Below are 7,849 nucleotides of genomic sequence, written 5' to 3'. Positions count from 1 at the left end.
TGTTGTGTTAAACCCCTCATACCAGGAGTTTAAATGTGTTAAACCCCTTCCCCCTCAGAGCTGTGAAATAGCTGGTAAGAAAACAAAATAATTTTAGACACCCTTGTCCCTAAGAAGCAGAAGGGGTTGTGACAGTTTTGAGGGAGTATTTTTCAAGTTGATAAATTTACCAGCCTTTTTATTCAAGCCCTCCCCCTTTCAGAATTCCATTAACTACCCACCTGTTAAGTGGCCTCTAAGTCCATGCGCTTTCCACTCCATTAATTTACATTGGGGCAGTTTGGGGGAGGGTTTTACCCCTTCCAATTTTTGTAAAACCAACATATCTTGCAGATTACGCCAAGCTTGTTGGTAGCTCCACCTCCTCCCCCCGCTCCTCGGTCACCTACAGTGATCCGTAAGGATCATAACATTTCCAGCTGTTTTGGAAATGCAGAACTAGCAGTTACTGTTCAAAAGCAAAGAGAATGTCGCATAATGGGCATGATCTAGAAAAAAAACCTACAGGTTTCTCTTGAAATAATTTTACTGAAATAGTTTGTACCCCATGTGTACATAGCTCTGAAAAGCTTGGTCCATGATTAAACTCCGCTGTGCTGTACTATCTATATATATAATTCTCCTGGGTGTGCCCAGGAGAAATGCGTCCCGGCAGCCCAGCTGATTGGCTGGGCTGCAGGGGGCGCCTGATTGGCTGGCAGCACACCCAGGAGAATTCGCTTGCTGGGCGGCTGCGGAGGCAAGGCGGTGGGCCCAGGGCCGCGGCAGCGGAGCCCAGCGAGACGGTGGGCCCAGCAAGGTGGCGGCAGCCCCGGCCATGAGCGGGGCGAGGCGGCGGGCCCAGCATGATGGTGGCGGGCCAGGCCGTGGTGGCGGGGCCCAGCGAGCGGCGGGCCCAGCAAGGCGGGGTGAGGCGGCGGGGCCGGGCCCGGCCGCGGAGGCGAGGCGGCGGGCCTGATGGCGGCACTCTGGGGCCGGCTAGGCCCGCTGGCGGCGGCAGCTGCACTCTGCCCCGCCGGAGACGGGGGGCGGGAGGAGAGAGAGAGGTAGCCTGGCCTGGCCGGGCCCGGCCGCGGAAGCGAGGCGGTGGGACTGGCCGGGCCGCGTAGGCGAGGTGGCGGCGGCTGCACTCGGCCCCCGCAGGGCGGCGGCGGCCGCACGGGTCAGCTAGTTTACTATTATTTGTTGTTATAAGCAACTTCCAAAGGAGACAAAGGATATAGAAAATATCCATGGTTGATATTAGATTAATGTTGTGTGCACTTGAAAAACACTGGGTATGTGCAATGGAGGAGGGGTGATTTTTGTCTATCTCCCCTTTCTTCTGTAGTCCACTGTGCCTCCTGAAAATATGTCTGTGACTGTGAGGGTTGTGCGAAGGACTTCCTTCTGCTTTTTCTGTCATGTCACTCTCTTCTAGTGCAAACCCTAATCAACAAATGGCTTTACAGCAGAGTTCCAGGATCATTTTGAGAAGAAAAATAAGCTGACAGTTTCTCCCTGTTATCAATTTTCATCGTGCCAACTATGTAAGGATTTGTGGAGAAGTGGAAGGAATATGTATAAGTCTGGCATATGGGAGACAGAGCAAAAGCAAAACAAATTTAACCAAATGTTACAAGATTGACTTTGGGGGAAAGGATGAAGCGCTTTTAATGCTTTTATACTGATATTTGGGGATTTTCAATATGCATCTTTTTGCTTTCAAAAACACCACCATCTGTAAAGTTGTAAAATTAGAATTTCCCCTTCTCTGAATGTTTTTAAGAAGGACCTAGACATACCTGTTTAGTCAGGCTTTTAGTTTATAGTTTTAAAGCTTTGGTTTTAGAGTTTTTATTGTATTTTAAATTGTTTTAATTATGTTAATGTTTTAATTGGTTTTATACTGTGAACCACCCAGGGACATTTTTGTATGGGGCGGTATAGAAATGTACTTAAAAAAAATAAAGTAATAATGGCTGTCTAAGGAGCAGCCTGCTAATGTTCCAAGTTATAAAAACTTGCAGATGGCTAGAGTTTCTCAGAGACAAAGTAATATTAAGAAGATGGTGTCTGAGGGCAGCCTTGTTGAGGCATATCAGGCAGGAGATAAATCATTTCCATTTTCTCTCACAGACAAAAGTCTGGCTGCCAGAATTTAATTTGACAATTTCTGATGTTGGGCTAGAATCTCACTTGCCTCCTTGAAGCAAATGAGGGATGAGGAAGGTGAGGAGGGTCTGAACTGTAGAGCATCTTATGAAATAGATAAAAATCCATCATTTCATAAGTTGTGATATGTGAAATAGGTTTTCTTTCCTCTAGCAAAAAGAAGACAGACTGGTATTGATAACAAAATGCTAAGGTGTAAGATACCTGATAAACACTTTGTCCTTCTGCTAAGTAAGATGTGTTTCATTTAGATCTCTTGATGTTTTTGATAATTAATAATTTTGTGAGGGCAACTTGAACTGTATGTGTGTTTCACAGTTGAGTTATGGGATTATGGTACGAAAAATATCTGTGCATGCACAGTGACATCAGTTGTGAATGGCACAAATGCAGTTAAATAATTCGAGTCAACTTCAATAAAAGTTGGAGCAGAATTCTTTTCTGAGTACAACTCCTGTGTGTACTGCAAAAAAATGTGGCTATTTAAATGGGCACATGCAGTCTACAAGTGGTGTCACCTGCATGTGCTTTTCCATTTAAATATTAACAGGCTTTTGTGTCCGAGTTTAAAAAGTCAAAGTAAAGAAGCTGTGCCTTGGGAGGGCTGGGCACATCTTTTACTAAATATAGCAGCAGAGTAGTTCCCATACACATAATTCTAAGGAAGACTTTGGTTCTAATCTAAGTGAAATAAGTAACTGTAAATAAAACTTAATGGAACTATATGTAGACAAGGGGTGGTTTGCCACGATAATTATCTTTCATTTGAGGTCATGCGGCTATCTAATCAATGCTTTTTCACTTTGTAGAAGACAAGAGATGTCTCAAATGGCATTTGGAAGGATCTTCTGCTGAAGATAATGCAGCCATTTTTGGTTGATCAATCCCAGGTTTGGACAATGATGACAAATGGAGAAGAGACACAAGAAAAGAGATAAAAGAGAAGGCAAGTAAGCTCAACAATTAAAACAGCACTGCATAGAATTACGTTGCATATGGTAGCAAAGAGCAGGTTGCATTCAAGATAGAAGATTATTAATAGAATTAATTAAAAATTAACTTTACGTTGCTGCTAAATTTTTTAGATGGCATGCTTCTTTGAATATTTTATCCCAAACTAGACATTTTGACCATGCTGTTGTATGCTGGCAGTTAGGGTGCAGATGGTTAGGGTTGAGTTAGGACACACAACTCAAACCTACAGACTTTAGGCTTGTAGCTTCCTTTTAAAGTAAAGGAACTTGCATTATGTACAGTTACAATCAATCTAAATAGGTCTGCTCTTTTACCAGCAGAAGTTCCCTTGCCTGCTTGGGCTGGGAAGTTTGCAGCGCTGGCCCTCCTTCACTCTGGCCTTGAGTAGCAGAGTTCCATCTTCTGCTGATCTTGTTGCTGCTACTACAGCCACGGTCTGAGTGCCCTGACAAGCTTCAGCTGTGTGTGGGCTGTTCCAGCTGCCAGGCTCCTGAAGTCCACGTGAGAGGTGGGGTCTGGGGGCTTTGGCCTAAATAGGGATCAGGGCTAGCCGGAGGCACAGCCGCTGGCGCAGGCCATCTTCAGGTGGCCGCCAAAGGGGGTCAACCTTTGGTGGTGGCCTTTGGGGGTGGGACTGAGGGCTGGGGCCAACATTTTTGAATAATTGGAAAGAAGAGCCCTGCTCACCTCATTGCTGTTTAGTTTTTAGTTAGGCTTGATACAGGTGTGTGTTTTGGGTTGAACAGAGATGGGGAGGTTGTTGGGGACCCCCCCTGACCCCAACATTAAACCCAGAGCCACCAACCCAGAATTATATGAAACCCAGGCAGAGGCGTAACTAGGGAAAATGGCGCCTAGGGCAAGCACTGAAATTGCACCTCTGTCCAAACAGGAATGATGGGACTTGTAGTCAACAATATCTGGAAATCCCTGTTAAAAGGAACACTGTACCATCTAGACATGGTTGTTGATCAAAACCTGAAAACATGAGCCATCTCTTTAAAAGACTTAGAACAACAGTCAGGAGTTATGTGAGGATTCCAAGTGTCATTTTCTCTGTCTCATCTCATTCTTTTTTAAAAAAACATGACTTTGTCCTAGAGGATCACCTGCCCAAATAGCCACTAGCAAAATAGAGGGAAAAGAAGGTGTGTGTGTGTGGGGGGAGGGTGTCTATAAACCAGTGAATGATTCCTGCTAGCCTTTGTCTTATGATGACTGTTGGCTCATGATGGGGTGGGTATATGTGCATTCACCACACCAGTGCTTCCTTTGACACCAAGAGGGAGGGGGATACATTAGTTTGCCACACTAGACAGAGGCATTTGCAACAGGAGCAGACAGCCAAGTTCTGCCAGGGCCAAAACTAGCCCCTGCCAGACTAAGAAATCATTGTAATTTGCCCCTTCCTGTCACAAGCAGTGTGCTGTTCTTTTATTATTGACTCTAACTCTCAAATATCCCAGTCATGGATGGAAAATTCAGGGTCAATTGACAAGAGACACATTTTCTACATGGAAGTTTCTTCTGTGCAGGTGTTGTGCAGAAACCCATGTGTAGTGACCGCCAGGGGCATAGCAAAGTTGGAATGGGCCAAGATGAGATTTTAAAATGCCCCCCCCCTCAAAGTTCAGGACCTCACACATCCTAGGCCCCCAAGGATTTAAGTCTGATATTTCAAAATAAGTATGCTTCCTGGAAATACATTTCACTGAATACACACATGCACACTTCACAGTATATAGTGATATACATTGCGTACTACGTATATATTTGTGCTACTTTTAATGCCTAGAACACACTAGCAACGCTAATTATTAAAATGGCCCCCTCGCTGCAGATTAGCAAAGGAGACCTTCAACCATGCAGGGTGAGCCTATGTTTGTTTTCTCAGAATTCTGAACAAATTCAGTAAAGTTTGATTCCTGGAGGTTTTTCACACGAGGCTTTTAAAGCCCTTTAACACACATCTCCTCTGGAATGGAGGTGCTGCATTCACATGTTGGCCAGATTTACCCTGAAGTCCCTGCAAGTTATTGGAGAGCAGTTCACACACAAGAAAAATAAAATAAAAGGACAACACATGCTTCACAGTTCTCACTCAGACCTTCTGGGTTGCAAAACAACTTGAGCATAAGTGCATTTATAAATGAATGAAAGAAAGAAAGAAAGAAAGAATAAATATTTGTTCCAGACGTTTTTGTAATTTTCTGACATGAAACAAGCCACTTATAGGCCTTTTTAGATAGTTTTTGTTTTTAAAGCCAGCACATTTTTCAGTCTGTTTTAAATTAAATATTCAGAGACTTCTCAGTCTCGCCCCACCACCCATATCAAAGCCCTATGGCAAGCCAATCCCTATATATGGGGGTAACCACAAAAAGGAATTCACAGCCTACCTTGCAAAAGCTGTGCTGGAGGGTCTGGTCTGCTGCAGGGAGGGTCTGCTGCAGGGAGCTCTGCCAGCCTCCTTCCTGGCTTGCTGGGGCCTGCCGAGTTCAGGCTTCAGGGAGGCCTACTCGGAGGCCTCTCTGGAAGCCCCGCCCACCCGCCGATCAGCTGAGAGGCAGGGAGAGAAGAGCTCTGCAGTTTGCAGGCTGCTCCAATCCTAGGCCTCCTTGCCGATCCTAGGCCGGAGCTGGAGGCAAGTGGCTGAGGGGCCCTGGAGCTGGGCAGGTGGGCAATGGGGTGGGGGTGGCAGGAACTGGCATGGTGCCCCCACCTCAGTGGCACCTAGGGCATGTGCCCTGCCCGCCCCCCCCCAGTTCTGCCTATGAACCCAGGCCTGTGTCTGATTCCATTTTATAAGAGTTCAATTAAATGCCTGAACTCAAGGTGAACTGACACCCAGATCTCAGGACTGCCTCATGAACTGCTCTGTGAAGGAAGAGGCAATCCAGCATTGTATTGTGAAATGGGCTATCAATATGCTAAAATGTAACTCACTATCAGATGATGTCTGTGGAAGAGGCCAGAGGCTGATCTTCCCCTTCCTGTTGCAAGAAGTCTATGTTAATCCTTGTCAGTGATTGCTCTGCTATACTCAATTGCTCTCTATAGAAATTCCACTCTAGGTAAATGCACACAAGGAAAACACCTGTAGATTTAGTCCTTTTACTAACACCTTCCGGGACAAGGCCCAAATCTGGGGACAAGAGAAGAGGCCCATTTGCAGCTCAGAGATGCAGATTTGCTTTGGGCAATGTCCTCTCCTCAAGATAGCAGCTAACAGAAGATGGGATTAAGTATCTCCCTGGACTGGGCTAATATCCTGACTAATCAAAAGACAATGTCCAGCAGGTAACAGCATTGTCACCTTTTTGGGACCCAGGAAAGATGAGGAGATATTGAATAGACTCTATGGGAGATCAAAGGAAGATACAACTATAAAGAATGAGGCTTACTGGACAGAGAGCTAGCAGTCTTTTGCCTACCAGCAGTCTTTTGCCTACACGCAGCAATCTTGCCTAACAAGCATACTTGCTCAAGAGCCATCCCAGAGTTTGCTGCTAAGCCACGGGGCAACAAGCAGGAACTCTGTCCATGGACAGGAACTCTGTGACTTCTGCTGCGCAGTGAGAAGTCAAGACTTCCCCAACCATGGTGCTCTGACTCTCAGCCTTGCCCTGAGCAAACTGCATGCTTGATCATCGCTCTAAAAAGCTCCTGTCTCCAGCCAGAGCCTCGCTCCTTCAGCTGAAAGCCCCACTGCTCTCAAGCCTCTCAAGCTGGTAATATGCTGCCTTCACAAGCCTTGGATCCCTCTTCCCTCCTTTCTACTAGTCACTGCCATCCCTCTCCTAAGCCCTCCGTCCTTCCTTCTTCTCTCTAAATGTTTTATTAGGATTTGTTGATTATTAGATGGCTGTAATTACTGATTGCACACACATATGTTAGTTAGGCACATTACACTACACTTTGAATCGGAAACATGTTTTTTTTAATGTGGATTATTTTATCCTGATGAGCAACTTTCTATAATAAAGCCCACTGAACTTTCTGAGTGTGTCTCTCTCTATCTCTGTTTGCGTGCCCAGATCCTACATGGTCACCATCTCCAAGAACCAATTCAGTTTGTGTATGATGTGACTTTGCCTCTTTCCCTCTGAGCATGTACAGAGTGCGAAACCAGGTGTAGTTCACAACAAGGTGGGGAATGACTATGGGGCAGCTATACCAGTGGTGGTGGGTAATTGATGAAGATATGGTGTTGGTAGGTCAGCTTCATTATAGAGAAAAGGAATTTAGAAATTTAATTGCTATTGCCCCTTCTAGCAGGCCTACTACCTCTTTGACCTTGGAGAGCAATGCCAACCACTCACAGAACCTCATCTTATTACTCTGTAATGCCAGGTTGGTTCAAAATAAATCTGAAGTAATGCATGACTTGATCATGGATGAAGGAGCTGACTTGGTATGTATTACTGAAGACTGGTCAGGAGAGGCTAGTGGTCCGGTTTGGTCCCGGATTCTCCCAGAGGGTTACTTTATGGGTGAGCAGGTGAGAGCAAGTGGATGGGGAGGTGGGGTAGCTGTGTATAAGAATACCATCTCCCTTACCAGGATCCCTGTCAGGGATTTGTTCTATACTAAATGTGCGTATCTAAGTCTAGAGACCAGGGATAAATTGGGACTTCTGCTGGTGTACCCGATCACCCCACTGCCCAGCGGAGGACCTAATTGAGCTGATGGACCTGGTTGCTGAGTTGGCATTGGAGCG

General features: G+C 45.6%; 1 long non-coding RNA gene across 2 annotated transcripts; it reads left to right on the top strand.

Annotated features, from left to right (window-relative positions):
* The first annotated feature begins 725 nt into the window (after nt 1–725).
* LOC128349066 (uncharacterized) lies at nt 726–7,129 on the top strand. Of its 2 annotated transcripts, XR_008318531.1 has the most exons (3): nt 726–1,529; nt 2,308–2,385; nt 2,964–7,129. It is a non-coding gene; the product is annotated as an uncharacterized LOC128349066 (long non-coding RNA). The 2 variants fall into 2 exon arrangements; XR_008318532.1 differs by lacking the exon at nt 2,308–2,385.
* The last annotated feature ends 720 nt before the right edge of the window (nt 7,130–7,849 follow it).

The sequence above is a fragment of the Hemicordylus capensis genome, chromosome 3 (assembly GCF_027244095.1).
Source record: "Hemicordylus capensis ecotype Gifberg chromosome 3, rHemCap1.1.pri, whole genome shotgun sequence".
Lineage (NCBI taxonomy): Eukaryota > Metazoa > Chordata > Lepidosauria > Squamata > Cordylidae > Hemicordylus > Hemicordylus capensis.
The sequence above is the reverse complement of the archived record's forward strand: the minus strand, read 5'-3'. Positions and strand labels throughout refer to the sequence as shown.